This window comes from Apium graveolens, chromosome 9 (genome assembly GCF_009905375.1).
Source record: "Apium graveolens cultivar Ventura chromosome 9, ASM990537v1, whole genome shotgun sequence".
Classification (NCBI taxonomy): Eukaryota; Viridiplantae; Streptophyta; class Magnoliopsida; order Apiales; family Apiaceae; genus Apium; species Apium graveolens.
Window position 1 is genome coordinate 209,444,671 of NC_133655.1, and position 12,140 is coordinate 209,456,810.

Below are 12,140 nucleotides of genomic sequence, written 5' to 3' on the forward strand. Positions count from 1 at the left end.
CACTTTTAAACACTCCTCATCTTCTGTAGGGAATTTCATTGCCTTGAATATGTTGAAGGTCACATCCTGATCTTGGACCCGCATAGTAAGTTCCCCTTTTTGCACATCTATCAAGGTACGGCCAGTAGCCAAGAAAGGCCTCCCCAAGTTTATGGGAATCTTCTTATCTTCCTCAAAATCCAGAATAACAAAATCTGCAGGAAAGAAGAGCTTATCCACCTTGACGAGCACATCCTCAACTATGCCCCTTGGGTAAGTAATGGAACGGTCCGCCAATTGTAGCGACATGTATGTGGGTTTTGGATCAGGCAGATCCAGCTTTTTAAAGATCGACAAGGGCATCAGATTAATGCTTGCTCCCAAATCACAAAGGCACTTGTCAAAAGTTAGATTGCCAATGGTGCAAGGAATGGTGAAGCTTCCTGGATCTTTCAGTTTTGGTGGTAACTTTTGCTGCAGAACAGCGCTGCATTCTTCCGTGAGAGCAACGATTTCAAGGTCATCCAGTTTCACCTTCCTTGAAAGAATAGTCTTCATAAACTTCGCATAACTAGGCATTTGTTCCAGAGCCTCAGCGAAAGGTATATTGATGTGAAGTTTCTTGAACACCTCCAGAAACTTCCCGAACTGTCTATCCAGCTTTTGTTGCTGCAATCTCTTAGGAAAAGGTGGTGGAGGATAGAGCTGTTTCTCCCCTGTATTAGCCTCAGGCAGAGTGTGTTCAACAATAGTCTTCTTTGGTTCCGCCACTTTCTCCTTTTGCTTAGATTCTTCATCTCTAACTTCAGCTTCGACTTCTTTTGCCTTTTCAGCATCAGCTACTTTTCCAGACCTTAAGGTAATAGCCTTGACTTGCTCTTTAGCTTCCTTCCTGCCTGGTACTTCCGTGTCACTGGGAAGAGTGCCAGGTTGATGATTGAGCACTGCATTGGCTAATTGACCGATTTGATTTTCCAAGGTCTTGATAGAAACCGCCTGACTCTTGCATAACAGCTTAAGTTCCTCAAAATCAGCACTAGTAGGTGCAGCTGCACTTCCCTGTTGAGGATATGATTGCCTTGTAGCATACTGCTGTGGTTGCTGGAATCCAGGTGGGTTAAACTGTTTACTCACTCCTTGCTGATATGGTGGCTGAATAGCATTCTGATTATTTCCCCAGCTGAAATTTGGATGATTTCTGTTGTTAGGATGATAGGTTGTTGGCACAGGCTGCTGTTGTCACTGATAATTATTCACATACTGAACAGATTCGTTGACAAGAGAACACTGATCCGTAGCATGAGAACCTGCACAAAGCTCACAAACCATAGCTATTTGATTAACTTCATACGTAGCCAAAGAATCAACCTTCATTGATAGCGCTTGGAGCTGGGCTGCAATAGCGGTGGCTGCATCAACTTCCAGAATACCTGCTACCTTGCCTGACGTCATCCTCTGAGTTGGGTTTTGATGCTCATTTGCAGCCATCGTCTCGATAAGATTATACGCCTCAGTATAGCTTTTAGCCCATAAGGCTCCTCCAGCTGCTGCATCGAGCATGGGCCGAGATTGGGCTCCCAAACCATTATAAAAACCAGTGATTACCATCCAATCCGGCATTCCATGATGTGGACATTTTCTCAACATTTCCTTGTAGCGTTCCCAAGCCTCGCACATAGATTCTGTAGGTTGCTGCGCAAACTGAGTAAGAGCACTCCTCATAGCAGCAGTCTTTGCCATTGGATAAAACTTCACCAGAAACTTTTGTGCAAGATCTTGCCACGTAGTGATGGACCTAGCTGGTTCAGAATGTAACCAGTCTTTAGCCTTATCCCTCAGTGAGAATGGGAAAAGCCTCAACTTGATAGCCTCATCAGTCACGCCATTATACTTAAAAGTGCTGCAGATCTCGACAAAATTCCTTATGTGCATGTTGGGGTCTTCAGTTGCCGCTCCTCCAAAAGAAATAGAATTCTGCACCATCTGAATAGTGCCCGGCTTGATTTCAAAGGTGTTAGCTTGAATAGCCGGATGAAGGATGCTTGACAGAATGTCATCAATTTTAGGCCGAGAAAAATCCATAAGAGCTGGATCAGCTTGAACAATACGATCTCCCATGTTTACTGGTTCTTTCTGCTCAGTTCCTGAATCCGAATCCTCAAAATCTAACTTCTCCGGAGTATCAAGAACTTCGTCTTTCTCCTCAGCTGTATCTAAGGTCCTCTTGCGAGCACGAGAACGAGTTTGCATAAACGCTTGCTAAAGTACCTGAAACACAACCGAAAAGAGTAATTAACTACTACGTCCTAATCACTGAGTCCTAATGACCAATGATGGTAAGTACATAAACTAAACAAATACGCCGAGTCCCCGGCAGCGGCGCCAAAAACTTGTTAGGGCGAAATCACGCACTAATATTCACGCAAGTATACGCGTTCGCAAGTAATATAGAATACTTTCTAGTTCGTTCCCTCAAAGACTCAGACTAAGTTATTGTCTAATTAAACTCACTCACCAATGTATGATTACTTCTCAATGTTAAGATAATAACACTTAAAATTGTTGATTAAATATTAACTATAATTAACTACTTAATTAACCACTTAACTAACACTTCAATTTATCAATAATAAAACACTCATGAGATCACAACTTCATTATTACTTTCTTCTATAGCCATTGTTATTACCTTTAGCATGTGACAGTGATGATATTAATCGAATAACACGGAACTGATAAAAGCCAACTTTCATTGTACTAATACCATTCTACCAAACATCCACAATTAAGATAGAAGTTGAATAGTCATCAATTATGTTGAGTTCCTATATGTCTACAGAAATTGACAACACAACGATTTAAGCACAAGTTATCCCTTTTGATTACATAGGGCAAATAAAACTGTTAGAGTTACCCACTAATCATGCACAACGTACATGAACCTATGCTAGCATGGCAAGTTCTAAATCTCAAGATCCACCGTCGCTTCACAAGAGATTAACACCCTATCTTATATGTTCGCGACGCACATAAGACGAATACGCACAACCAATACTAGATATCATGCAATCATCACACACTAAAGTATTAAACAATTAACTAAAGAATTTCATAATAAATCCGTTGCAACCCCATGATCACGATTAGCCCATAATAGAACTTATCGCCATCATGGGTTCATATGAAATCATGATAAACAACACAAGAAAATAATAACTAAACTAATTATATTAAAACAGAGTACGTCACAAGAGTAAATAAGTCAAAGCAAGAAAACTAGCATCCAACGTTACAACGAAACAAGAATCACAAGAATATATGCTTCCTCTTCGTTGCGGTGTGCTAAATCGGTCTTCTTCCTTATCTCCTTCGCTTCTTGCGCCAAACACAATCTAAAACATAATCTCCTTCATATTCTCTATGAAAACGTCTCAAATCTACTTATATAATAGTCCCATAAAACTCAGATTACATAGAAGTTGGAAGCCAAACAGAAGTAGAAGTCTAAAATAATTTATCCTTTTCCCCGACCCTGCGCGGCCGCTCAGCATTTCTGCACGGGCGCGCAAGGCTGCTGCGCGGCCTCTCAGCATTGCTGCGCGGGCGCGCAGGACCCTACTGGAAAAAATCCAGGTTTGCTCCGATTCTTCGCCGTAATCTGCCCGTTCTTTTCCTCTCGCAATGGTGAACACATGCCAAGGCTTATTCTTGATGATTCCTCCTCCGAAATGCAACTAATACCCTGAAATGCATAAACACTAGAAAAACGCATCAAATACACAAAATACTTGATTTCAAGACACCAATTTAAGCCATTTTAAGACGTTCTAAGTGGTATAAAATGCCAATTATCAGACGCGTCTTCTTTATTTCACTGACATCTGTCATGTTTTTATCACAGATATGGCCTCTCTTCCCAAAGGATTCGCAATTGGAGCTTCCAAAAAATTGAGAGCCAAAAAACCAACTCATGTGAAACCTGATCTCAAGGCTAAGGATCCTACTCCTGCCGTGACACCTTCCCCACCGCCAAAAATCATCGATACCACAGTGCTGGACATCCCCGAGAAGGAGGACGCGCCCTCAAAACGTCAAAAGACTGTCCCTGATGACCAGTCTTTCGTCCTCAGATACCTGGGCGCGTCCTCGGTTGGTGACTTTTCCGAGGATGAAGTCAGAGGTTGGACTTTCAGAACTGAGCAACAAACAGAGGAAGCTATGGCCAGGGCTGCAGCCGAGCTTCACTTGTATGCCAGGCAGAGTGCGAATATGTCTGCAAGGCTCAGGGCGCGTCTTGCCGTTACTGATACTGCCAAGAGCCAAGCTGAGGATAAGGTAAAATCTTTGGAGAAATACATCAATTTGCTTGCCCAAGAAAAAGATGCTGAGATCAAACGCCTGGAGGGGGAGAGGGCGCGTCTTGAGGCAGAAAAGGCTGTGTTGGAAGGCAATGTCTCCTCTTTGGAGAAAACGATGGACAGTGTTATCGTGCTGAATTCCACCATGCAGCTGGAGCTTGACACTCTGAATGATGACAGGCTGCATGGATGGATAAAGGAGAAAAAGCTAGTTTACCAGTATGGCTTCCAGGCTGGGTTTGAAGAGTGGTGCTCTAGGTTTATTGCAAATGACCCAGAGTATACCTTTTCAAAATTTGATGTAGACACCCAGATATGGGTCAAGGATTTCAGGGTCAGGGCCGCAGATTCTATCAAAAGCAAGAGGATTTTTCTGGGCTTAGAGGAAGAGGACGCATCCCCTGCTCCTAATCCGCTTCAGACTCAACCTCCCACTGCGGATGACCAAAATAAATCTCAGGATGCGCCTCCTGCCTAGGACGCGTCCTATGCAAATTGTACTCGAACTATTTTAAGGGTGCGGGCCCCTTAAAGCCTTGCAAATTGTAGTGACTATTTTTAAACTTCATTCGCTTGCACTTTTTTCTAAAGCCTCTCTGCCTTACCCATGCATATTTTTACTTAAGTATTCTATTTTGTCATTTATATGGGCGCGTCTTGTGTTGAGGACGCGTCATTTTGAAATATTGCTGTTATGTTTTCTACTATCATAGGTCAAACAAATCTCCATTGTGGGTGCGTCCTTTCTAATTGAACGCGTCTTTGTTTGTTTTGGAAAGTACATGAGCATGGCATTATGTTGTACCTGTGTATTTAGTCAAGGCACAAAGCACAATGGGGCGCGTCCTAATATTTTGACGTGCCTAGCCTTTATCTCAAAGAAGTACTTCGTCCCTCAGGGTGGACGCGTCCTTAGTAAGGACTTATCTTCCTTTTTTAGGTATATTTTATCAAAATTAAAGAAACATTTAACTGAAAGAGCATCAACCAAGATAACCTGGGCGCGTCCTTGGAAATAGTACACTTCCTAGTTCCATTTTTACTTGAGTTTTATTGTTCCTTTTGACAGCCACTACTTCAGTTAACATTCGCATAGAACTATCACTCAGGGCGCGCCCTATGGCTAGGACGCGTCATGCAACCAAGCAAATAACTTTTTGGAAAATTTTAAAATTTTTATTTATAATGCGCTCTGGTGTCAAAAGTGCATCAGTCCCACGGCTACTATGCTCTGTGGGGAAATTATTTCGAAAAAATCACCCTTCAACTAGTTCCAAGGTAAGTAGTACATGCACTACCCCCCAGGCTAGGAGGAATTTATTTAAATCTAGCCTATAATCCGGGCATAGCCCTAAATATATAATAAAAGAGGTACGTAAGGGGCCAAAGCCGCGCCTTACTGGTAATACTTTCGGAGATGTTCCGCGTTCTAAGCTCGCGAAACCAGCTTCCCTTCCATATCTTCAAGGTGATAAGTCCCTTTCCATAAGATGGCCTTTATTCTGTACGGTCCTTCCCAATTAGCTCCAAACACTCCATGTTGGGGGTTCTTCGTGTTGGGCATAACTTTTCTAAGTACCAAATCTCCCACCTTCAGCAATTGTCCCTTTACCTTCTTGTTATAATACCTTGCGGCACGTTGCTGATACGCTGCGAGCCTTAGCTGAGAATTTTCCCTTGTCTCCTCTAAGAGATCCAAATGAAGCCTTTGATTAACCTCGGCATCTTCCTCTGTATACCGGTCTCTGCGAAGCGATCCCGAACCAACTTTCACGGGGACCATAGCTTCATAGCCATAAGTCAGCATGAACGGAGTTTCTCCCGTAGTGGATCGTGGTGTAGTGTTGTATGACCACATCACCTTCGGGAGCTCTTTAGGCCAATTTCGTTTGCGTTCTTCCAGTTTGGTTTTGAGGGTATGCTTTATTATTTTATTAACAGCTTCCGTATGCCCATTGCTTTGAGGATGATAGACCGCTGCAAACTCCTTCTTAATTTTCAACTCCTCACATAGTTGTCGCAACTCCTTGCTGTCAAATTGCTTTTCGTTGTCAGAGACAAGCTTGTAAGGGATTCCAAACCTGCACACGATGGAGCTGAAAACAAAATCTTTGATTTTCTTTGCGGTGATAGTAGCCAACGACATAGCTTCCGCCCATTTAGTAAAGTAATCGACTGCATACTTGACGTCTCCTTTCGCTTTAGGTAATTCTCCGATAAGATCGATTCCCCACATGGCAAACGGCCATGGGCTTACCATAGATGTCAAGAGCGTCGCCGGCATAGACGAGTAGTTTGCAAAGCGCTGGCAGCGATCGCATGCCTTGACAAAATTTATAGCATCCTCTTTCATAGTAGGCCAATAATACCCTTGGCGCAAAACTTTCATCGCTAACGAGCTACCCCCGAGTGATTGCCACAGATTCCCTCATGTACTTTCCTTAAGATGTAATTTCCTTCTTCTTCGTCAACACATCTAAGCAGCGGTTGATTGAAACCTCTCTTGTATAGAACTTCATCATATATCACGTACCTTGCAGCCTGATAGTGGAGTCGACGAGCCTTAACCTTATCCTCGGGGAGTGTTCCCTCGCGAACGTAGGCCAGAATGGGCGTCATCCATGTTTCCTTGGGAGCCTCATCTACTTGCATAATTTCTATCTCTGGGATACTAGGAATCTCCTGGATTTCAAGGGGGATGGATCCTAACAACACAGCCTCTTGTTGTGACCCCATTTTTGCTAGAGCATCCGCGTCACTATTCTTCTCCCATGGAACACATTCCAACCTAACTTCTCTGAACATTCCAATCAGGCGCTGTGTGCATCTCAAATATAATTCTGTTCGCGGGCCTCACGCTTGAAATCCCCCGTTCACCTGATTCACCACCAGCTCTGAATCACTTTTCGCAATTAAGTTTCGCACCCCTATCTCCAAAGCGATTTTAAGCCATTAATCAATGCTTCATACTCCGTATCATTATTTGTTGCATAAAACTTGAAATGAATTGCGCTCATCAGATGGTGGCCTTCTGGAGAGACAAGTACTATACCCGCACCTGCTCCTCCATTGTTAACTGCACCATCCACATGCAGGATCCACCATGGATGTGGAAACTCCTCCAAAGACTCTTCAGCATGAGGTGGATATAGCATTACCAAAGCTCTGTCATCAATTTCAGAATCAAATTTCAACAAGAAATCGGCTAAGGCTTGCCCTTTGATCGCTTTTCGGGGCACATATTTCAAATCAAACTGTCCCAACTCCACAGCCCACTTTAGCATTCTTCCTGATGACTCTGGTTTATGAAGGACCTGTCGTAGCGGGTATGCCGTACGGACTTCAATTCTATGGGCTTGGAAATACGACCGCAATTTTCTTGATGCAAAAATCAGGGCATAAACCAACTTCTCCATGCTTGTGTAGCGAGTTTCAGCGTCATGCAATCGCTTGCTCACATAGTACACTGGTGACTGCTGCCCATCTTCCTCTCTTACCAGAACTGCGCTGATTGAATATTCAGACACCGCGAGGTACAGTACTAAAGATTCTCCATCTAACGGTTTTGACAGCATGGGAGGGTTTCCCAATTGCTCCTTGATTCCTTTGAAAGCCTCTTCATATTCTGATGTCCATACAAAGTCTTTCCCTGCTAACTTAATCGCCTTAAAAAACTCCTTGCATATATCGGACAACTTGGAAACAAATCGATATAACACGATAATTTTCCCAGTCAGACTCTGCACCCGTTTCACATTGATGGGTGACTTCATATCCAACAATGCTTTAATCTTTGCGGGGTTGACCTCAATTCCCCTATGGTTGACGATGAATCCGAGAAACTTGCCCGACTCTACGCCAAATACACACTTTTGTGGGTTTAATTTCATGCGAAACCTCCTTAGGATGTCAAACATTTCCATCAGGTGCTTTATGTGGTCATTTGCCACCTTAGACTTTACCAGCATATCGTTCACATACACTTCCATGGTTCTCCCGATTTGGTTCTTGAACATCATGTTTACTAACCGCTGGTAGGTTGCGCCAGCGTTAATCAAGCCAAACGGCATTCCTATGTAACAGTATAACCCCCTGTCAGTAATGAAGGATGTATGCTCTTGATCAGGGCCATACATCGGAATTTGATTGTAACCGGAGTATGCATCCATAAAACTCAGCAATGCATGCCCCGCTGTCGCGTCAACCAACTGATCAATTCTTGGGAGCGGGAAGCTATCCTTTGGACATGCCTTATTGAGATCTGTGAAATCCACACATGTCCTCCACTTCCCATTCGGCTTTTTCACCAGCACTGGATTTGTAAGCCATTCAGGGTAGAATGATTCTTTGATTAGTCCCACCTCCAATAACCGGTCTACTTCTTCTTTTAATGCTATCGCCCTTTCCCCACTCACCGGGCGGCATTTTTGACGTATGCCTGTACAATTCCGGAAGATATTCAACCGGTGACACATTACTTCTGGGTCGATTCCTACCATGTCCGAATGACTCCATGCAAAGACATCAAGATTTGCAATTAAGAAGCGGGTAAGACTTCCCCTCGTTTCATCATCCAACTGGGATCCCACTTTTAAAACCTTATTCGGGTCATCTTTGTCAACCAGAATAGATATTGTGTCTTCGGCCGGTCCCGTCTTTTCGGCGGGCATAGGGATCCTAGGATCCAAATCGAAATCAAAGTCTCGGGGATCTTCGACTTCCACTTTTGCATCTGAGGGCGCGTCCTCATGAGTGGGAGCATCTACCTCAAGATAAGGCATAGTTTTATGCAACGCAGGTGAAGAGGGCGCGTCCTCATTTGGAGGAGCATCAACCTCAATTCCATTTTTATTCTTCAAGGGCGCGTCTTTCTTTTGAGGAGCATCCACCTTGAAGTTATTTCCGAGACCTTGCAAAATCTCACTTCTTCCTTCCAACTTTTCTCCGTTAACCTCCTTCCGTATGATCTTCTCTGCATGGCTCGCCACCACTTCTTCCACGCTACGGATCCTCGAAACATTCCCCAGCATCCGAACAGAGTTCTCAGAGACATAGGTTTCTTCCTCTTCGGGGTCTTCTACGAAATAGTCGGCATGAACCTCTCCGCTTGGTTTTGTATGAATATCCTCTATATCCTCAAATGGAAGACCCTTTCTTTCGTACCTTCTCCTGCGGAATACTTTAACAGCCTTATGGTAGCAGTCGCGTGACTCATACTGCGACCGTCTCAGACTGCCAACTCCGTTTGGTGTTGGAAACTTTATCATCAAGTGATGTATCGAGGTTATCACCCTGAACGCTCGCAACCAATATCTGCCGACCAACACATTGTGCGCGAAATCCTGATCCAGCACTTTAAAGTCTATCATTTGAGTAACTGACAAAGCTCCTTCCCCGAGCGTGACGGGAAGCCTGACCGAACCCATAACTCTCACTGCTTCCCCAGTAAAGCCATAGACGTGCGCATCTTTAAAATACATGTCGCTATCCGGGAAACCCAGTTTTTTATAAGTGCTATAGTACAAGATATTTGTAGAACTCCCATTATCCAAGAAGACTCGATGTACATTCATTGCCCCAATATGCATGGTAATCACCAGCGCATCATTGTGGGGATGATGTACCACCTTGATTCTTTTTCCTTGAACGTAATATCAGCGGACTCTCCCTTAAAGACCTTCGGGGGTCTGTCTACAAAGCTATGAATGTTGGTGAGCGGTGGATATCGCGCTTCTCTCGCGTTTCTTTCCAGTGCTCGATTACTATCACCAACAAAAGGGTGTCCTCTAAAAATTGCCCTGATACTGCCAGCCCTCTGAAACTTAACTTCTGCTATTTTTTCAACATCTTCCGCCCACGGGGGCTGTCTTTAATCCTTACCCTTGTCATCGATTCCCCTGCGTCGCTTCACCTTGTCAATTCATTCTCCTAGGTATCCAGCTTTGATCAATTCCTCAATTTCATCTCTCAGGTGACGACACTCATGGGTGTCATGGCCGGTAGACTCGTGGTAGTCACAATACTTCTTTTTGTCTCTGCTCTGTCATGAAGTTAGACGGTCGGGCTTCTTGAAGATTCCTCTATCCTTATTTACCTCAAAGATATGATCAATGGATGCCGCCAGCGGCGTATAATTGCTGACCCTCCTCTCGTAGTTCGATGGAGGGCTCCATTCTCTCCGCGTGTTCACGATGTTCACTCTATTAGGACTTCTGGCATTCCACCGATAATCTGGACTCAAGGATCTATCCCTTCTCTTGGATCGCCCCTTGGAGTTGTGTGTGTTGTCATTCTTTTTTGTTTCTGCAAGCGACTATTCAATTGCTTTGAATGATTCCGCCTGCGCAAGCACATTAGCTAGTGACACAGGGTCTTTCCCTTGCAGGTGCTTCCAGAAATCCGTTCCCACACGCAATCCAGCTATAAGAAGTATTTTTAGTGTCTCATCAGTTGCACCCCTCACCAAAGTGGATTCTGCGTTGAACCTTTTGAAGTATGAGGTTAAACTTTTTCCTTCCTTCTGCTTCACATTAGCTAGGGTGGTAACAGGTCGTGTGTACTTCACTGCAGCTTGAAATTGTGTCAAAAACAAAGTTTTTATCTGTTCCCAGGATGTGATCACACCTGGGCCCAGTTTCTGGAACCACTGTTGAGCGCCTTCCCTAAAAGTGGTCGCCAGAAGACGGCATCGAGCCAAATCAGGTACTTGATATACATCCATTTCAATGTTAAAACGCCCCAGGAATTCCACAGGATCAGAGTTCCCATGAAAACGCAAGTCATTGGTTGTATTCCTGTATCCTGCGGGCAATTGTGCCTCCCCCACAACAGCAGCAAAAGGAGAAGGAGCTTGCGCAGTCGCCGTTACTCTTCCTCCCTCAAGATGGTTGAACAACCTCTTGAGATCGTTCACATTAAACGTCCCTACCCCAGGAATGGTTTGAACATTAGGCTGTTGGGGTTGCTCTGCGACTTGCTGTAATTCCCCTTGATTACCCCCCGGGTGTGGCGGTGGATCTCGCCGCCCCTCGCCCTGAGGCTGCGGCTGTGCCATGTTACCATCTTGGTTTTGAATATTTTCCCGCACGCGAGGTTCCTCTTGACCGCGTCGCGGAATTTCATCATTGTTTTGCATTCTTACTTGAATTCGCCCGCCGTCCTGGTCATGAGGACGCGCCCTGGACCCATTACCTGTAGCACTATGGGAAGCTACGGGAATAACGACAGGGGCTTCTTCAGCGTAGGGTGCTCCATCTTTCCTACCATCGTAGGGTGCTCTTCTGTATTGATATCTCATCCTTCCTCGTCCATTCCTCTGATATCCCCGGTAGTAATTCCCGGGCCTTCCTCGCGGAGGGGCACGCTCGTGCTCGCGGTGCCGCGCCCCGTCATCCCTTTGGAATGCAGGGGGCACACGCGTTGTGTCACGGGGCCTCGCTTCTCCGGCGTTTCCTTCTTTTCGCCATTCTACCAGCAACATCCTCAAATCGTCGTCTTCCAACCTTATGCCAGGCCTCCTTTTCAAGGCTGAAAGATCCCTTCCTTCTTAATCTTGATTTTGAGTGTTCTCCGCACGACGATGCTCGTCCATCGTACGCCCAGACCTATGTGGGTGTGGCACCACCTGGTTACCAAGGTGAGGCCTTTCCCTACCATCAGTGTCCTCATCAACAAGCTCCACAATAGGCTCTACATCATCAGAATATTCCAAGCGTCGGGGAGTGATTCGCGGGTTTTGCCCGCTGCCCTGGGTGTCCCCTTCAACTACTAGCGCTTTCCCCACGGCATGACCGTGACGGGGAA

At 44.9% G+C, this 12,140-nt stretch overlaps 1 non-coding gene across 1 annotated transcript; it reads left to right on the forward strand.

Moving 5' to 3' along the window:
- The first annotated feature begins 1,597 nt into the window (after nucleotides 1-1,597).
- Nucleotides 1,598-1,704, forward strand: LOC141687877 (small nucleolar RNA R71). Its single transcript, XR_012561356.1, has one exon. It is a non-coding gene; the product is annotated as a small nucleolar RNA R71 (small nucleolar RNA).
- The last annotated feature ends 10,436 nt before the right edge of the window (nucleotides 1,705-12,140 follow it).